The following is a 7,927-nucleotide window of genomic DNA, read 5'->3' as shown; positions in this document are numbered from 1 at the left end:
CCTGAGGCGCTTGACATCTGGCGAATGCACCACCACAGCCTACCGTACATCACTTAGCGGAGAGGCAAATCTAATCAGCTTTAAACAAGACAGGCTTAATATGCGCTAATGCTAAATTATTTAGAGGACCCATTCGCCATGGCTCTTCTGGAGGCGAGATATTAATCCGTCATGAGGTCACCGCGTTTGACACGACATCCTGTCCGGTCACGGGCCGGCCCCTCGTCTCCACATTCGACAACTTATTCATGAGCTCCCATCGCTTCCCGTCAATTTCCCCTCCGTCATTATCCACTAAATGGGTTTGAATCAGGTGTATGTGTGTGTGTGTGTGTGTGTGTGTGTGTGTGTGTGTGTGTGTGTCAGGGGGTTGCTAAACCAGGACTGACTGCCTGTGTTCTATTCTGTTTCACAGCAGCACTGAGCCTCCCTTCCCCATCTGAAGGTGGTGAATTTCAGCGACACCCCAGCTCCTCTGTCCCTTGCATACGCATGTGGGCATGAGATCAGCTGAGATGTGGAAAGTTTACTATGAAGCAGAGAACCAGCTGAGAGAGAGAAGGCCACGGCTCTGTCTGCACAGACATTCATCTGCAGATGGCTCATGTCATTTTCATTAAACAAAGCCATGTTCTTTCCTGTTTTAAAGGGAGATCACATTATACAGAATTATGCACTTGTAATGTAAACACCTTGTTCAGGGGTGGCCCACAGCCCAGGCTATGCTGGAGGATCTGGCAGTCCTGTTGCATTTGAAATTATATTAAATCACTTCGAACATTTTGAATTCCAAATGGAATCCAACATCCTACTACTGCGCTACTGTGATATTATCACAGTCCCAGATCTAGTGGATGTAAATCACAGACAATTCCCCCAAGATGACTCCAGTTTCCTGAATGTTTCCTGGCTTTCATTTACATCAAATGTTTCAATTCCACTGTTTGCTCTTTGCTTTTGTTTCTCTTGACTACCTTTTCCTGGTGTCAGGGAATAATTTTACAGTTTCAACAAAATGGCCTTGTTTTTCCATTTTTGCAATTTCCCCTGAGAAAAATATACTCGGTCCAGTGTTTTGTGACGATACAGCTGTAAAAATATTACTCCCTATAGTCCACCCCTGGCCATCAAATGTGTACAAATAGAACTTCCCCTGGTCTCTTGTTACCCAGTCACACAACAATGGCCCACATCTGAGCCCCTTTTTCACCCCAACAAAACGCGCAGTTGAAGTTTAGAGTGAGTGTCGGCTTAGAGAAATACAATGCAGTCCCATTGCACAAAGTCTGTCAAGCCTAACATGCTGGCTGTCAGGACCGTTGTAAAAACAGAGTGTTGGATGAGATTTTATTCATCGCTTCCCCCTGCAGGACATCAATGGTACATACCCACTTCCACCTGTGGCTCCCTCTGAGTCCTTGTGCTGTTGTGAAATTCGTACAAAGAAGACCGATCCCTACGTGTGACTTTTCTTCATGGATCTGCTGAACAGTGGAAGCAAGGATTAAGACTGCCTCCACCAAATCATACCAGGGGTATAGATGTCCTTGTGTAATTTTATGCTGCAGAGTGTCATGTGACGTAATAAAACATGAGGTACAGTAATGTATGTACAAATCCGCTGAGAGTTATTTACCATGCCACAACCATCATGCCTGACTCTCTGATCAATGCACAGAGCAGAGGAAAAATCCACCCTTCAGAAAGGAAACTCAAGTCTGGACAAAGTACCCACACAGAAAGAGCAAACATGCCCCAAACGCACCAGTTGTGTAGTCCCATTTTCACATGACACTTCCTTCACAGTATCTCTCCATCTCTCCATATATCCTCCCCCACAGTTACATTACCTTCACGAGCCATCAGCGTGATGACGAACATGCACATTAGCTTAACAAGAGTTCATTGGAGCTGAATGAGTTGGAAATAAGAATGAGAATAGCACTCGCATTGTATTTCAGTTAAAAAGAAAGGGATGAATAAATTGAAGGATGCCATGGCATTCCTCAGACAGCAAAGGAATAAGCACTGCAAATTACCATCTGGAGTATAAGAACGTCTTACAAAGCAGCTCACTCTGATAATGTCACTGCTGATAATGATGATGATGATGATGATTATAACCATTACTGTTATTACTGCTATTGTTGTTATTTAATCTTATTGGATATCATTATGAAAGTGAATTTTTTAAAACAGGAGTAAATCAAACTTCACACCAGCAAGTGACAGTTTTTCCATCAAACAGCTACAATGAAACCAGAATTCTGAGAGTGTGGAAGAGACAATTTTGATTATAATGCAGATTGTCTCTCCATACAGTTCCATCAGTAAAAGCCATCAGAATGTTAATGTGATTGAAGCTGCAAAGCACTGTGGGGGTGATGGCAGGTGAGAGGCATTCAAGGCATTTCCTAGGATTTAAGGTGTGTGTGTGTGTGTGTGTGTGTGTGTGTGTGAGTGATTGTGTGTGTGTTTGTGTGTGTGTGTGTGTATGTGTGTGAGTGTGTGTTAGTGAGTGGGCAGGCAGCGGGTGATACAACATTAAGTGTTGAATATGAGAGCATCAAATAATCTATTTTCCGTTTCAACCAAAAAGTACCAAAAAGCATGCATCTGAAACTATTACATTAAAGCAATGCTCCCTCATTACAATATTGGTTCTTAAAATTACAATTCCCCCAAAAACTGCAACCTTGGTTTCTGTCCAAAAAGAGTGCTTAGTGTTTTGTCATTCATCTTCTAAAGCTGGAGTCTAGCATTTTAAAGCTACTGCAGGTGTGCTGCAATTAGTAATGACAAATAGTTCCAGAGGGCCAGGTGCATTCTCGCCCTCTAGAGAGAGACAGCGGATGGCCATTACACATTCCTTCTAGTTTGAACATTTACAGCACTAGGAATATAGAGAAATAAGCATTTGCAAGACCAGTGGTTGATCTCTATGACCAGACACATGGAACAGACCAAAAACCAATGTCTGTGTGTATACATCAGGCAAAGGGATAGAGACTGGAAATCTTTAATTCCTCATTCCCATGACATCAAATGCTCATGTTCACATGAGCACTTTTCAAGCCCTTTGAATGTATCACTTACACCACAGATCTATCACAATAAAGAGACAATTATAAATGTGGGTATTTTTCCATTGATGAAGTAATACAAGAGATAATGACACAAAGTAAACAAGACCCAATTCAAACAAGTCCATTTGTCCCAGTGACTTCTGACAGAACTCAACAGAAAAACACACTCAAGACTGAGCATCGATACAAGTATAAGTGTATTATATCCATGTATGCGTCTCTGGCCAAATCAAGAGATTTACTTCCTGTGTATAAAACAAATGGTACCAATTGAAATGAATGAATGATGATTCAAATCTCCCATCTAAGTACAGATCGACCACTTAGAAAGCAGTACTTGGATCTTGTCGCCACAATAAGTGTGCAACACGGACTCTACGCTGCCTGTGCCGTCTGATGTGTTTATTTTTGCTACAATAAGTGCACGTTCAGCAGAATGCGTTATGGAGTTAGGGGAGTCAGGCCAACAGATTAACTGCCTTGTAATCCACTGAGGCTGCACTGCTGCTGTTTGGGGGGGAAGAGCCACACAGGGTCATTTCAGGAGAGTGAAAAGGAGGGGGAAGTGTATACGCATAGTTTTTGTGGGTGCACACACAGCTGTGTTATTATAGCATGACAGCAAAGGGAGGACAAGGGGACCTGTCTGCCAACATCCAATAAGGTGCCAAAAACTGATCAATATCCTAAAACATATCCGTTGTCCTTTTGAGGTTTGCTGCATGGTGCTGGGTTTGGCCTCCGGTCAGGTGGTGATTGGATACAAGTGTGCACACAGAAGGCCCATAGCCTGGAGTTTCCTTTAGAGGGTGAGGCGAAAACAAGTTTTCAGTTGCTTTGTCTACAAAGAGTAGTGTTCTGAAGAGCTCAAACACGCATCAGCTGCTTCTCTCTCTTTCAGATGCCTCAGCTGCGCATGCCTCTTGGTGTCTTGAGTCTTGAGTATCTCCTAGGCTCTGGGAAATGCCTGGAATGTTCCACATTGCAGAAGTTAAAATTGCAGAAGCAGCACCTTTTACTACCCCACCCCAATATCAGAGTGCTACAACGCGAGTTGTTGCCTCCTTATGCCAAAGGTGACGGTATGGACATTTGAACCTAATTCTGATGAAATCTTGCATATTTTACTTGTGAGCTTTCTTGGAAAGTTCACCAAAGCCCATTGCGTGACACTAAAGAGAGAGCAATGCTACAACACTGACTCTTCTCAGGACTGAAGCTGTCCATCACATCCAATGAAGACAGGCAGATGCATAGAAGAGAACAGACAGGCTGGGTTTCAGACCTTCGCCCCTTACTCAGTGATGAGCTCGGCTCTCAAAAGTGCTCTTTCCCTGTAGCTAGGGTGGCCCTGTTGGTACTGTTGAATATAAAAGCTGACGCGACCATTTTATATTCAACAGGAAAATGCTCGGCAGTCAAAATGCACCTCTGTGGGTCTGTGGGTAGGAATATAAAGGCTGGGCGGCAGCTTTGGCTGAGCATGAAGACACCTTGCAAGGAGAAAGTGAGTGAATTCCCCTGGGCAAAAGCAGGATTCTCAGGGGACAAACAAGCTGGTTGAACCCCCCCCCCCCCCATCACTTCCTCTAGACTTACTGAAGTGAGTCGGAGAGGGCTCAGGCTTAGTAGACAGATGACAGAGAGAGAGACAGAGACTTTCAGCTCTACCCTGGCAACAGAAAAGCAATGGCTGCTGGGATCAAAAAACTTCAATTAACATGGTGCCACCTATTTATCTTCTATGGAAACAGCACTGTTGACATGTTTAAATTATTACAGAATTGAACAAAATTATTACAGAATTGAATTACTTTCAAAAGTATGAAATTGTGAACAATATAAAATGAGGTAAAACATTTTAAGTAATGTTTACACATTCTTGTTTGCAGATATTAACTACACAAACGTCACTAATGGCCTCAGACATGATGCTTGGACAAAGTATAAAAGTGATGCACATATTTTTAATACGTTTCTCAATATCTGTGCAACCGCTAACAACCTCTGCACTTGTACAGGAGCACTTCATATTGGCACACTGCCAACAGTTTTTTTTTTCTTCTGTTTCACACTACAATTCACATGACAAACTACAGCAGAGTGGGCATTGATTAGAGGATAGATGCTATTGCACTGATACCATCCAAGAAATGTATAGCCAGGTGATGAATCACTGGGATGCCTTAGAGTGGTGTGGTGAGGAATCCCTGTCTGACCTCTGATCCCCAACACAACAAAGCCAATTATTTTCTACCACTGCAGGATCCCAGTCACTGTCAGAGAATGACACAGCCAGTTTCAACCACAGGCCATAGGACTTAGCCTGCACTCAAGACGAGCGTTGTGCTGACCGAGCCACTCTGGAACATCTTAGTTTCGAAGTTTGGAAACACTATAAATAGCATTGGAACACTTCTGGGGGGACCCTGATATCTCCCAGTTAGTTTTAATCCATGAGCGGCACTGCTACCAAAACCAACATCGTATTATAATTGAAAATGTTACACTTTAACCTGTGATCATTCATACCAGTATGACATTCTTCATACATTTTCATTCCAAACGAGTAATACATAAGAGTAATGCATGCCCTGGTCTCATTGAACAATACACACTGCTTAATCCAGTGAGGGAGAGTGTGTTAATACAGTGATATCCTGATGATTAAACACTCTGGGACATTAGCCATTTTGTATGTGACTGTAACACTGTTTAAATATTCCACTTGAAAGAATAATTATGGGCTCACTCACAGCACTTAATATGAGGCTGAATCAAGCGCCTTGGTGCAAAAAAAGCTGTTAAGAATTTTACTAAAGTGACACGTGTTTCTTGTCACCATTACTGTAGCACCTACCACTTCAGATGTAGTACGTTTTCCTGTAATGCTGTTTTATCCCTTTTCACACTTTCAAATCACCAGCTGTAGGCTCCCCTCACCTCAGAATCCTTTCCATTCATTGAAACACCATGAATGCAGTCCTCCGATACGCTTGCCTGGGGTTTTTCATGCTGAAAGCCTCATGGTGCACTATGGAATGGCAAACGTCAAACTGAGGGCAGGCACATCACCTGACATCATGAGTAGCTCATAAATGCCATTCAGAGGTGCAGTGACCAGCACCCTGGTCAATATAACCCCACTCCATTCTACCAAAGGCCAATTATGCTGTACCACGACTGACTCTTGGTCATTGTCAACTGATTACATAGGCCAAACATGAACTTGTGATGTCTTAGGGCAGTGTTTCTCAACCCTCTCCTGGAGTACCCCCTGCCCTGCATGTTTTAGATCTCTCCCTGCTCCAACACTGCTGATTCAAATTATCAACTCGTTATGAACTCCTGAAGCTGCTTAATAACAAACTGATCATTTGAATCAGCTGTGTTGGAGCAGGGAGAGATCTAAAACATGCAGGGCAGGGGGTACTCCAGGAGAGGGTTGAGAAACACTGTCTTAGGGTGTGGGGCACAGACAAAACATTTTGATCAACAGTTGTGCAGTTCAGCGCTAAAAAGGTGCACATTGCCAGCAAGATCACATACGTCAGTTAGTAGATGCTCATATTCAGAGCAACTTACAATTTAATCCATTTACACAGCTGGATATTTACTGAGGCAGTTGTGGGTTAAGTACTTTGCAAAAGGGTACAACCGCAGCACCCTTTTGATTACCAGCCCCGCTCCTTACTACAACCCCACACTGCTGCCAACTGAAAATACTGCCTTCCTGAGGCTATCAAGGCCAAGTAAGGAGATGCAGCTGAGAAATTTGGCATTCCACAGAGTGCACATCAACATAGCAGACAGACACGACCATCAGCTCATGCATTGCTGGAAGACAGCATCCACATTTCTGCCAGGTGTACCTTAATATTAAACCACCCATGTATGTCAGCAAATCAATACATTTTCACTCGTTTTCCAGCCAGTTTTCCCATGACATAAATTCTCATAAATACGTTATATTGTTAGGATATATATCATTGCTATAGACCTGCTATATATCTGGACTGAAAACCCATTTGAAGACTGTTGATGCACTCTTGAGCAAATCATTTGACCTCAACCGCCCTCTTGGAAACCTATGCCTATTTGGCATCGCTTTTGATGTTGAAGCAATTTTGATGTTTTTTTTTCTATGACCCAAAAGGCCAGTCGTTGAATGACAATCAAACACCAAGCCTTATCTGAAGAGAGCGTGTCAACCTGCTGCTGGAGGGGCCACAGGAGGAAGACCCAGATTGCATGTTTGCAACGGTGAGATGAGAGGCGTTCAGGCCGACGCAGAGATTACCTCAGATTCAGCAAGCACTCAGACCCTCCTCACGGCTCTCTGCATAAGAGGGAATGTCTCATCCGCGGCTGCCAAGTGCCAATCACCCAACTTTCAAATTTTGTTGGCTCTGCTGGATGCCCTCACTCGATCCGCGGGGATTAAATGGATTTTAAATTCCGAGATGTTCCGCCTAATAGCTGCGAGCGAGGGCCCGCGGCTCCGTCACCTTCTCAATGGAGGAACCGAGAAAGGGCTGCCAGGGGCCTTTTCATCTGACACACCAGCGGCAGAATTGATTAGCGATAGCGACCGCCGGGTCATTGTCCTTGCAGGTCCAACAGCTGCTGATGGTAATTAGAAAAAGTGTCACAGAGGCACCTCCGTCGGGGGGAAGGTGTTGCTATGGAATCGCATCCGGCTGCGTTCAGGGTGGACTTGAGAGCTCGGCCATGCTGCCACCCTGTTCGCCGAGCCCCTCCCCCCTCACCCTGGAGATATGTGGGGCATTCTTTCTGACATCACACATGACCCTGTGACCCCAGACTCACATGGAAGGACT

This window comes from Megalops cyprinoides, chromosome 12 (assembly GCF_013368585.1).
Source record: "Megalops cyprinoides isolate fMegCyp1 chromosome 12, fMegCyp1.pri, whole genome shotgun sequence".
NCBI lineage: Eukaryota > Metazoa > Chordata > Actinopteri > Elopiformes > Megalopidae > Megalops > Megalops cyprinoides.
This window is presented reverse-complemented; position numbering follows the sequence as displayed.